Source organism: Mustela erminea, chromosome 3 (genome assembly GCF_009829155.1).
Source record: "Mustela erminea isolate mMusErm1 chromosome 3, mMusErm1.Pri, whole genome shotgun sequence".
NCBI classification, from domain to species: Eukaryota; Metazoa; Chordata; class Mammalia; order Carnivora; family Mustelidae; genus Mustela; species Mustela erminea.
In genome coordinates this window covers 88,719,925-88,732,214 of record NC_045616.1, presented here as the reverse complement: position 1 = coordinate 88,732,214, position 12,290 = coordinate 88,719,925, and the positions used below count along the sequence as shown (strand labels likewise).

Here is a 12,290-nt window from a genome sequence, read left to right as displayed (position 1 = left end):
ACTAGCGGTCCCTCTGCACCAAAAAAGTCTGCCAGATATTGGTAGGCTTCTGCTCCAGAATGTCCAATGAGAGGTGTGACTTCTCTTGACGTCACCAAGAGGCGGGGAAAGAAGAGACAATCCCATCTCCGATTGCTCAAGAGCTACTGGGGCGGGAAAGTTAGAGAAGAAAGTTAGAGAAGATGTAGGGGGATTTTTTAAAAAGGCATTGTTTCTGGGCGGTACAAAGACGTACGAGTAAATGGAATAGTGGTTTGGGAAGCTGGGGCTGAGAGTTGGAGCAAGAAAGGGTGCAGAAGGGAAAATGCCCTGCCCCTTAGTGGTGAAGCGGTTGGACGAGAGAGTGTGGTCTGTAGGCAGATTCTGTACTATTGGACGGCGAAATGATGTAAGGTCTAGCAAGGTTGCCCGGTAGCTTCTGGATTTTTCCTTGAGTAGTAGGCTATATGGCCTCAGGTGAAGAATCCTTCCTCTTTATCCACCCCAGGGGTTAAGGATAGTTAACATTAATGAGGGTTTACCCTATAACGGGTTGTCTTTTTACAAGCGTAGTCTGGTTTAACCTTTAAACAGCTCTATGATAGTCGTATCATCCCAATTTTACAGACGAAATGGAACTTCAAGAAGTTTCTATCACTTTTCCAAGGAGAGAGCCTAGATTAAAAGCCAGATCTACCCCTAGGGTTCTTAAACATTATGTGGACATTTTTAACAGTTTGTTGTTGCTGTTTTTAAACTTTTCATAGTATATATGACTTTACCAGCTCTCTTGAGAATTTCTCAAATCATTTGTTATTCCTTGGGTGCTATATATAAGTGCTTTTAGGTTAAAGTCTTTTGTTTTAGATTAGTATATATAGTATATATATTACATCTATATGTAATATTAAAAACTGTATTATAAAGTCAACTTTATTACACTGTAATATACAGTATGTGAGGCAGAATTTTTTTTCTTGTTACACAAATGATGTACACTTTATACGTGTTTTAATAAGAACAAAAAGCCTGATTTGTTAGCAAATACAAAAATTGCATTGTATCATACCCCTGTGTATATTTTCTTTTTTCCTTTTCTTTTTTTTTCTTTCTTTCTTTTTTTTTTTTTTTTTTTTTTTTTTTTTTTTTTTTTTTTGGTCAGAGAGCCCTCGCATGCAGAAGCAGGGGGAGCAGATGGCCCAGAGAGAAGCAGACTCCCTGCTGAGCAAGGAGCCTTCTATGGGACTTGATACCAGGACCCTGTAATCATGACCTGAGCCAAAGGTGGACACTTGACTGACAGAGCCAACCAGGAGTCCCACCCATGTGTATATAAACTGGATATATACTGACATATAGAATGAGATGTGATTGTTTATGGCCTTATAGGTGGTCAAATAATGCTTTCATGACTTCTTTAGAATTCTTATATTTTTCCCTTTAAAATATCACATTTTTTACAATGGTATATGATTTTATAAATTTTCATGTCTTCTTTTTAAACAATAATATAGAGAAGATTTCAAATGCTTTGGCAAGACAACACATTTTGGGCGCAATCAGTCTTTTGTCCCAATGAATGAAAACCTAAATTGGATAGAATTGTCATACATTTTTTACACAATAATTAAGGCCATAGTTGTTCTAGTAGTATCATTACCTTGTATTGTTTTTTGATGTAATGTCATATAATATTTATTCCTATACGATCCCTCCTCTTCCAGTCCCTCCTATTACATGGATTTTGTAGATTTAAAAGATTTTATTTATTTCTTTGAGAGAGAAACAGAGTGAGAGAGAGGACAAGTGGGAGGATAGGGCACAGAGGGAGAGGGAGAAGCAGACTCCCGTGTCACTCCATCCCAGAACCCTGGGATCATGATCAGCGCCCAAGGAAGATGCTTAACTGAATGAGCCACCCAAGTGCCCCCATAGCTTTCTTTTTTCTTTTTAATTTTATTTATTTAATTTATTTATTTGACAGAGAAAAAGAGCACAATCAGGGGGAGAGGCAGAGGAAAAAGATCTTAGGATCATGACTTGAGCTGAAGGCAGACACTTAACTGGCTGAGCCCCCCAGGCATCCCTGCCTCTGATAACTTTTTAATTGAAAATTGGAACTCAGACTGCCTCAGTGCAAGTTAGAGGAAAGAAAACAATCTCTGTTTTTATTTTTATTTTTTAAGATTTTATTTATTTATTTGACAGACAGAGATGACAAGTAGGCAGAGAAGCAGGCAGAGGTTGGGGGGAAGCAGGCTCCCCGCCGAGCAGAGAGCCCGATGCGGGGCTCAATCCCAGGACCCTAAGACCATGACCTGAGCTGAAGGCAGAGGCTTCAACCCACTGAACCACCCAGGCGCCCCCAATCTCTGTTTTTAAACATTACATGAGAAGTGTCTGGGTGGCTCAGACTCAGCGGGGAGTCTACTTCTCCCTTTCCCCCTCTCCCTGCTTGTGTTCCTTATCCCGCTGTGTCAGTCTCTGTCAAATAAATAAATAAAATCTTAAAACTAAAACAAGCTACAGGTGCCTGGGTGGCTCAGTGGGTTGAGTGTCTGCCTTCAGCTGAGGTCGTGATCTCGGGGTCCTGGGATCGAGCTCCACATCAGGCTCTATGCTCAGCAGGGAGCCTGCTTTGCCCCTCTCCCCCACTGCCTGCCTCTCTCCTTACTTGTGATCTTTCTCTCTCTGTCAAATAAATAGCTAAAATCTTTAAAAAAAAAAAAAACCACCTAAAACAAACTAAACAGCACCTGAATGAAAAGGTAGTGATGTGATGAGGAATTAAGAAGTTACAGTTATGGGACGCCTGGGTGGCTCAGTTGGTTAAGCTGCTGCCTTCGGCTCAGGTCATGATTCCAAGGTCCTGGGATTGAGTCCCACATCAGGCTCCTTGCTCGGCGGGGAGCCTGCTTCTCTCGTCGCTGCCTCTGCCTGCCTCTCTGCCTGCTTGTGTGTACTCTCTCTATCTCTGGCAAATAAATAAAATCTTAAAAAAAAAAAAAAAGAAGTTACAGTTATGGTTGGGATGCACAAGCTCCTCTCCCATTGGAAGCCTATGAACCCCTTCCAGAAACCAAAATCAGAGACCTCAGTCTCTCATTATCTCACCTACTTCGGAACAAAGAACAAGGAACAAGGACTCTCCCCTCAGCATAATATTCGACAGATACCTTGAATGGGAGAAGAGGTGAGAGGACCCCAGAGTTTGATTCCTGCCTTACAGTCAGAGATTCTGCTTTCATTTTATGAGCCCCCACTGTGTCTACTTACTGGTCAGGATGCCTCCTTCTAAGTGTGCACAAGGACACATCGCCAAGCCAACCCAGCAGGCAGCCTCCAAGCTCACAGGATGGGTCTCAGAGAGCAGAGCTGCACTCAACATCCTGATGCCCAGTGGCCTCAACCAGGGGCTCAGAACTAGGAAGGGAGATGACCCTAGAACTTCGTTTCCTCCAAGGAGATTAGTATCCTAGGCTTAACAACACAAAGCCAGGAAGGTGCTTGTTGCCACTTGATAAACACTTGACAAACTGGATATAGAGCTTAAGAGAAACTGTACAGGCACACAGCTGCCTTTAATACCCCTGCTGAAAAGAAAATTACCCTGTCAGTGAAGAAGAAAAGGAGAGAGGGAGAGAAAGATTTTAACACGTCTCTTAGCTGATTCTTGTGTACTTTAACTGTCTGTTCTTCTGATTCTCACAACAGCCCTGTGTGATAGATTACCAACCATCAGTATCATTGCCCTTCATTTGATAGCTGGAGAGTTTTAGTGACTACTGCTGGTATATAACAGAACCACTATTTGAACCCATGTCTCTCTGATTCTCACAGCCATGTGCATTTCTGTTATAACACAGAGTTCTTCTGTCAGAGAAGAAATTATTTTAAAATGGGGTCCCTGGGTGGCTCAGTGGGTTAGGCCTCTGCCTTCAGCTCAGGTCATGATCTCAGGGTGCTGGGATTGAGCCCCGCATCGGGCTCTCTGCTCAGCAGGGAGCCTGCTTCTCCCCCCACCACCTACTTGTAATCTCTGTCTGTCAAATAAATAAATAAAATCTTTAAAAAATAATAAAAATAATATAGGGTGCCTGGGTGGCTCAGATGGTTAAGCATCTGTATTCGGTTCAGGTAATTATCCATGGGTCCTGGGATCAAGTCCCACATTGGGATCCTTGCTCCTTGGGAAGTCTGCTTCTCCCTCTGCCCCTCTCTCTCTCTCTCTCTGTCTCTCATGAATAAATAAATAAAATCTTTAAAGGTAATAATAAAATAAAATAATAATGTAAACAAAAATAGCTTCTGTTTAGGGACTTACAACTATGCCAAAGTCTGTTAAGATTTTACATAGATTATCTCATTTGATGCCTACGCAAACATTACCTCATTAAATCTCACAGCAAGCCAGTAAAGTAGGTATTGTTCTTATTATTTCTATTTTATAGATAGATATGCTGAAGTCCATAGAATTAAGTATCTTACTCTAGGTTTCATAGCGATTAAATGTCAGATGGCAGAAAGAAAAAAATTCTTTTTTTTTTTTAAGATTTTATTTATTTTTCAGAGAGAGAAAGAGAGTGAGCACAAGCAGGGGGAAGGGCAGGCAGAGCAGACAGAGCAGGTAAGCAGGCAGAGGGAGAAGCAGGCTCCATGCTGAGCAGGGAACCCAATGCAGGACTCAATCCCAGGACACTGGGATCATGATCTGAGCTGAAGGCAGACATTCAACTGACTGAGCCACCCAGGTGTCCCGAAAAAAAATTCTTTAAAAGGAACATAATGGAAGAAAAGAATGTACAAAAGAAGGAAAGGAAAGGATAAAAAGCAAAGGGATAGAAGGTGGGGAAGGAAAGGGAGCTGATGACAGTGTAAGTGTGTCCATAGGGTGGGGGGGCTTCTACAGAACCGGTATGTAATGTTTTCTCCTAATCTGAGTAGTGGGTCATGGGTGTTTCTTTTAATATTATTCTTTAAACTGGGGGCATCTGGGTGGCTCAGATGGTTAGGCATCTGCCTTCAGCTGAGGTCAGGCTCTCCAAGTCCTGGGACTGAGTTCCCTTGAGGTTCCCTGCTCAGAGCCTGCTTGTGCTCCCTCTGTTTCTCTCTTTCTCTCAAATGAATAAATAAAATCTTTTAAAAATATATATTATTATTATTATTTAAACTGTACTTATATACTATATGCTGTGTATAAGCATGCTTAGGCACTATATGTGATATAAATATATGTTTCACAATTAAGAATAAGAAGGGAAGTATTCCAAGAAGAATAAGAAGTTGCTAAATACAACGAAACCCTGAAATACAATAACCTAGGCCCTAATCCCACACTCGTCACGTGAGACAGCATCAGTAGCAACTTCATCTAGTCACGTGCTGTCCCACTTACAGCTTTCCAGCTGCCCTTGGGGTGTGTAATACCGTGAAGGATGATGACACACCTGAGGTCTCTCCTGGAAAAATCCGCCGAGTTCCCTGCTGTGATGCAGGCTCCGGCCAACAGATGGAGCCATTTCCTCCCTACCCTCTCTTCAAACTGCTTATGAGGAAAAGCTGTTGCTCAAAACTGTGTGGTCCAGGGATAGGAGGACTGTGGCCATCACCAGACTCCAGAGGCTAAAGAAAGGCGAGGGTTGACTACTACCAAGAAGAATTTATTATATCTAAACCTGGAGAGGACTGAAAGAACAGTCAGTTCCAGCAGAGTTTGGGCCATATCAACCTTATAGGGGCCAGATAATTCTTTGTTGGGGCTAGGGGAGGTGTGTCCTGTGCATTGTAAGATGTTTCATGTCTCTGGCTTCCATCCACTAGATGCTAGCAGCATGCCCCTACCCCCAACTGTGACAACCAAAACTGTCCCAAAGATGGTCAAATGGCCTGGAGGCGGGGGGCCCAAATCACCCCTAGTTGAGAACCACAGGTTCACACCCAGTGGTGGTGTTGGGACACAGTGGTCTATATAAAATGGAGTCCTGGTGACTTTTGCAGAATGTACTCTGTCCTGAAAACCCAGTTTCCAATGCTCTGGAGTTGGAGGAAAGCCTTTAAAATAAGGTAACTAACACCCCTCACCTAATAAGTAAGAAAAGCTAAGAGGGTCTCAAAGAAAAGGGGGGGAGGAGAGAATTAATGTGGAGTTGAAACCCTTATAGTTAGGACTGGACTGTGACAGTGGGGGTTATTTTTATCCTCCACTTGTTTTTTTTTTAAGAATTTGTTTGTTTATTTGACAGATAGAGATCACAAGTAGTCAGAGAGGCAGGCAGAGAGAGAAGAAGGGAAGCAGGAAGCAGGCTCCCCACTGAGCAGAGAGCCCAATACGGGGCTCGATCCCAGGACCCTGGGGTCATGATCAGAGCCAAAGGCAGAGGCTTTAACCCACTGAGCCACCCAGGCGCCCCTTTACCCCCACTTTAAAGATTAAAAAAGAAAGAAAGAGGAGCACCTGGGTGGCTCAGTCATTTAGCGTCTGCCTTTGGCTGCGGTCATGATCCCAGGGTCCTGGTATTGAGCCTTGCATTGAGCTCCTTGCTCAGCAGGAATCCTGCTTCTCCCTCTCCCACTCTGCCTGCTTGTGTTCCCTTTCTCACTGGTTTCTCTCTGTCAAATAAATAAACAAAATCTTAAAAATAAATAAATAAAAAGAAAGAAAGAAAATCTGAGGCTCAGAGAGATCAAGCAAATTGCCCAAGGTTAAACAGTTAGGAAGGGATAGATTTGGGATTCAAACCTAGGACTATCTACAAAACCTTATGCTGCAATTTTGGAACTCCAAGAATCTTATCTTTCATTTATTTATTTTTTTATTCATTCATCCATCCATGTGTTCACTTACAACCATTTAATTAGCTTTCACTTCGTGCCAAGCTCTGGGAATAGAGTGATGAATGAGACAGTCAGTCCTCACATTCATTGAAGTTGTCTAGTGGGGGGATAAAAACGATAAATAAACAATCACACAAGGAATTATATAACAGTTATGATAAGAGCAGTGGAAGAAAAGTTTACAGAGCTGTCTGTACTAGCTCTCCCTGGGTATGTGCCTTTTTGCAATATGACTTTTGTTTTTTAAGATTTTATTTATCTATTTGTCAGAGAGAGAGTACAAGCAGGGGGAGCAGCCGGCTGAGGGAGAAGAAGGCTCCCCACTGAGCAAGGAGCCCGATGTTGATCAGGGAGCCCGATGCTGAGCAATAGATACAATGAAAGAGACATTGTTATGTGACTTCTGAGCCTTGGCCTCTAAGGACCCTGTAGCTTCTACTGCCAACCTCTTATTGCCTGAAAACCACCATGTAGGAAACCCACAGTTTAGCCTCCTCGCTGTCCCAGACATTCCACCTGTCCCGGCTGTTCCCAGCATTCTAGCTGAGGCTCCTGATGTATGAGTGAGACTATCCAGGAAGAGCTAGCACCCAGTCAACCCAACAACTGATGGCAGCTGCACTTTGCCAGATCACCCCAGGCAAGATGGAGCCCAGTCAGAATCACAGAAGTATGAGCATATGCATCGTTGAAGGTGGTTTGTTACCCAGACAAAGAAAAGCCATTCAAAGCCCTATCCTGGTCTGGGGTTGGGGCGTGGGTTTTAGGGTGGCATCCTTGAAAACATCAGATTCAAGCTGAGACCTGGGAGTAAGTAGGTGTCAGCCTGGGAGAGAGTGGGAGAAGAGTATCCAAGTGCCATAGACACCAGTTTGAACTAAAAATGAACTGTGGAGTGCTCACGTTGGCAGCACATATACTAAAATTGGAACGATACAGAGATTAGCATGGCCCCTGTGCAAGGATGATGCACAAATTCGTGAAGCGTTCCATATTTTTTGGTGCAAAAACAATGAATACTGTTACACCGAAAAGAAATTTTTTTAAATTACCTATATTTTAAAACTTCCATCTTAAAAAAAAAAAAATGAACTGTGGATGTATGAGGACCTAAGCAAGGAATGGGCTGCATAAGATGGTGTGAAGAGAGAGGTGAGCTCAACACTGTAAGCAATGACCAACGTGTGGAGTGCTTTACTGACTACACACTGCCCATCTCCAACCCCAGATCTACTTTTTATAACATTCTGGATACACCCACAGCCTGTTCCAAGCATTAAATTTCATATACCCTATATGTTGAAGAATTAAAAAGTTGAAAATATAGATGGACATTAACCTGGCTCCCAGAAGCTGGGGAAAGGTTGAGTCACAGTCTTCTGGGGATGAACAATATGAAGATGACAAGGCAGCCTGAGCACAGGGGGAAAAAATGTGTTTTTAATAGCTGTGATGACCATCTAAGCTATTATGGCCGCCACTTTCACTGATCTAAGCTCATTCTTAAATGGAAATTTACTTGAAAAGCCCTTTCTTTGCATAATGGAAAGTCAGGCTTGTCTAATTCCTTTTCCCCAAGGTAATAGCCCCAGGGTGTAATGGGATGCCTGGCTACCAGTCCTGCTCTTCAGGGGCTCCCTGGGTAACCCCTTCTCGATGTCCTTTATCCCTGACTCAGGAAAGTCCCCCTAAGGATGCCTCACCTCCAAGGTCACTGCTGAGAACTGTAGGGAAGAGGGAGAATTGATGGGACTGACATCACTGTGTTGTTCATTCTCCTAGGGAAGATGATCCAGCAGGAGCTCCCTCAGCAGGGGTACCATGCTGAGCCTGATGGCCACAGACTTCCCATTAGGTAGGCTTTCCCAAGGACAGCTGCAAGATCCCACAGCCGGGCCATGGGAGGAGGGCATGCTGGGTGTGGCTCCATGCTTATGGAACCTGGACGCTCCTGCCTTTTCTCCTGTTGGGAAGAGGGTCCTACCGCTCGGCCCTACCAAAGAGGATGGGGTTTTTTAACTATAAAAGTGAATATTTGCTCAGAACAACACAAGAGGTCACAAAAAAATTATACATTTAAGAAAACTGACAAATCCCCAAAGCATGACAAAATCCAGGGAGGAAAAACCATATGCATTTATTAATTAACTGCCTGACATACCTCCATAATACATTTTCCCCTACGTTTTAGGCTGCGAAGTTAAAAAAAAATTTTTTTAAATTTTATTTGCCAGAGAGAGAGAGAGAGAGAGAGCACAAGCAGAGGGAGCGGCAGGCAGGGGGCGAAGCAGGCTCCCTGCTGAGCAAGAAGCCCAGACACAGGACTCCATCCAAGGACTCCAGAATCATGACCTGAGCCAAAGGCAGAGCCTTAACACACTGAGCCATCCAGGTGTCATTTTTAAAAAAATTTGAATCCTGGGCTGCTTGGGTGGCTCAGTGGGTTAAGCCTCTGCCTTCGGCTCAGGTCACGATCTCAGGGTCCTGGGATGGAGCCCCATTGAGCCCCATTGAGCCCCATCGAGCCCTGGATTGGCTCTTTGCTCAGTAGGAAGCCTGCTCCCCACCCCTCCCAAACCCACCCACGCCTGCCTCTCTGCTTACTTGTGATATCTGTAAATAAATAAATAAATAAAATCTTTAAAAAAAATTTTTAGAATCCTTTCTCTTCATCAATCCTGGCTCACAAGAGCTTCCTTTTGTTTTTGTTGTCGTTGTTGTTATTGTTGAAGTATATGATACATACAAGTACATATTTTCACAGGTGAAAAGTGCAGCACTGTGAACAATAATGCAAATAGATCCATTTTTAAAATAAAGCCAGAGCAGCCATTTGGAGGAACTGTCTTGCACATCTTGTTTTCTAAATCTTTGAACAGGACCAAATCTCCAACATCCCCAGAAGTCAGCAAGAACGAGAAAATCCTGTTTGAAAGACATGGACTTTTGCCTAATGACTACTTTACCTGACCAATCAATGAAGTACAAAACCAGTCCTCCTTATCAGCACCAATGAACTTGTCTTAGTGACAACTCACCTCCTCTTTCTTTTCTCCCTCTTAAAAACCCGAGTCTACCTCCTATAATCAGGACACCCTTTGGGGTTCTACACAAATCTCTGTGAATATTTGCAAAGAGTTGCAATTCTTTGATCCCAGTGCTTCAGTTTTGAATTGGTTTCTTGATTTTAGGTGGACATTCCAGTTCAATGATATTTTTTACATATGCGTACATTCATATAACCACCACCCAAGATATAGAACCTTTCTGAAAGGTGTCTACTCTTAACCCAGTTTTATTACTAAATAATACCATTTTTTTAATATTGGCTGAGGTCGGGCGCCTGGGTGGCTCAGTGGGTTAAGCCGCTGCCTTCGGATCAGGTCATGATCTCAGGGTCCTGGGATCGAGTCCCGCATCGGGCTCTCTGCTCGGCAGGGAGCCTGCTTCCCTCTCTCTCTCTCTCTGCCTGCCTCTCCATCTACTTGGGATTTCTCTCTGTCAAATAAATAAATAAAATCTTTTAAAAAAAAATACTGGCTGAGGTCCACGTATTAGTGCTTTATGTGCATGGTATCATTTGATCCTCACAACAAAGGACTGTCATCATCTCCATTTTACAGATGAAGAAACTGAGGCTTCGAGAATTTAAATACCTTGCCTAAGGTCACCCAAAGAAGCAGGTGCCAGTGTTGTACTCGAACCCAGGTCTAGCAGACTCCAAGGCCCATGGGTCCAAAAACACTGTCCTAGCAGGGTACACCTACTGGCACCACTTCAAAGTAACCTCTGCCTCCCCCATTTTTGTTTTATTTTGCTTATGTTCTTTAAAAGTTGGATAGAATAATCTCCACTCCCAGTATCCCTCCTCCTGCAAGCTCAGGGCCCGATTTCTCTCCTCTGATCTACTGTCCCATTTTTTCTGAAGCCCACAAGAGCCACTCTGGTGGGCTTTTAGCCCTCCCTGGGAAAACAGAATAGCTCACACACTTTCCCAGGGTCCATAGGGGAGAAGGTGCAGCTGAAAACTGTGCATGCTCTTTATCTGGAGTTGGAGTGGAAATGTCACAGGCTTTGGAGTCATGTGGTCTTTGGACAAGTCCTGCTTCAGCTGCTACCTGGCCAAGTGACCATGAGCAATTTGTCTTCTCTCTTAGAATGACAGTTCCCTCATCCTGAATAGGAGGATATTAAGAGAAGCTTGCTGATAGGGTTGATTTGAGAATGAGATGAGATCACATCAGGCACACAAGAGGTACACAAAGACTGTTGTGTTTCCAACAGGCACAGGATCTGATGACCTTTCACACGTGCCAGATTACCAAGTGGGTCCAGGACAGGAAAACAATCAACCACAATAAATTTAGAAGTGGTGGCAAATAAAAACAAGAGATAGGGGAGAAAAAAAGCCAGGGAGGTAAAAGACCCAGGCAGAGAGAATGAAGTATAAACTGGGAGTCCTGAGTTGGCACCCAGGCTCCGGATTGAGCCTTTTCTGGGGCAGCCTGGCTCTGAGCATTTAGACTTCACTTGTCTTTGGATAGCCTTCCAGATAGCTCACAGCTTGCGTATGACTACTCCCAGACCCACCTGATTGTTGAAGGCTAATAAAATCCTTCTTTCTCCCTTTCTCCTTGCTCTGCCCCTGAAGCTTAGGCTGGTCCTAAACAGTTCAGTAAACTCCACATGGGTGACCTCATATAGATGTGGCACCTGGTTTAGTCCAGGCTTCAGCCAGGTCACACAAAGACATGCACGAAAGACCTTAGCAAGAGAAATGCAACTTTTCTCCTGTGTTCCTAATTTGGGATGGTAGACAAGAAGGCCAAACCCATACCCCTCCACACTGCCTGAAGGAGAAGAAAAATCATGAGTGTCTATTGACTGAGCAGCACTGGTGGTGGGGTGGGGAGGGACAAGTATGTAGGCCCACTTGTCCAAGTCAAAGCTAACCGCTATGCCTAGTTTTCCATAACCCTCACAACTTTGGGAGGGAAGAGTGTTACTTCCTCCTTTCCGTGTAGGAGGAAATTGGGGCTCTAAGAAGTTAACAGCAATGTCACAAGGCCAGTGGGTAACCAAGCCAGGATCCAAACCCAGTCTTATCTTAAGGTCTTGTCCTTTTAACAAGTACCATTTCCATTTAGGTTAACTTTTGTAGTAAATGCTAATGTTCCAAGTTGAGAGTTGAAGATTCAGAGAAATTTAGCAACTTGCCTGCAACCACAGAATTATTGCTTGGCCTCATTACTCCCATTGCTAATCTCCCACATCTCTGTCGTCTGCTCTCAAGGAGCCTGTCATCCTTTGCTCGGATTGGAGCTAGCGGGGTAAGTGTCCATCTCTGATTTGCTCCCCCATGGTGCCGAGTGGGTACCTGGTTGTGGCTTCCATTTTTAGTCAGTGCTGGCTAATTGAAACTAACCCCAAATGGCTGCCAGAGCCTCTCTTCAACTCCTGCCCCTTGGGGTCCCTTG

The 12,290-nt window shown here is 43.8% G+C and overlaps 1 non-coding gene across 1 annotated transcript; it reads left to right on the top strand.

Annotated features, from left to right (window-relative positions):
* Positions 1 to 7,708: 7,708 nt before the first annotated feature.
* On the top strand, positions 7,709 to 7,812 carry LOC116587369. Its single transcript, XR_004284393.1, has one exon. It is a non-coding gene; the product is annotated as a U6 spliceosomal RNA (small nuclear RNA).
* The last annotated feature ends 4,478 nt before the right edge of the window (positions 7,813 to 12,290 follow it).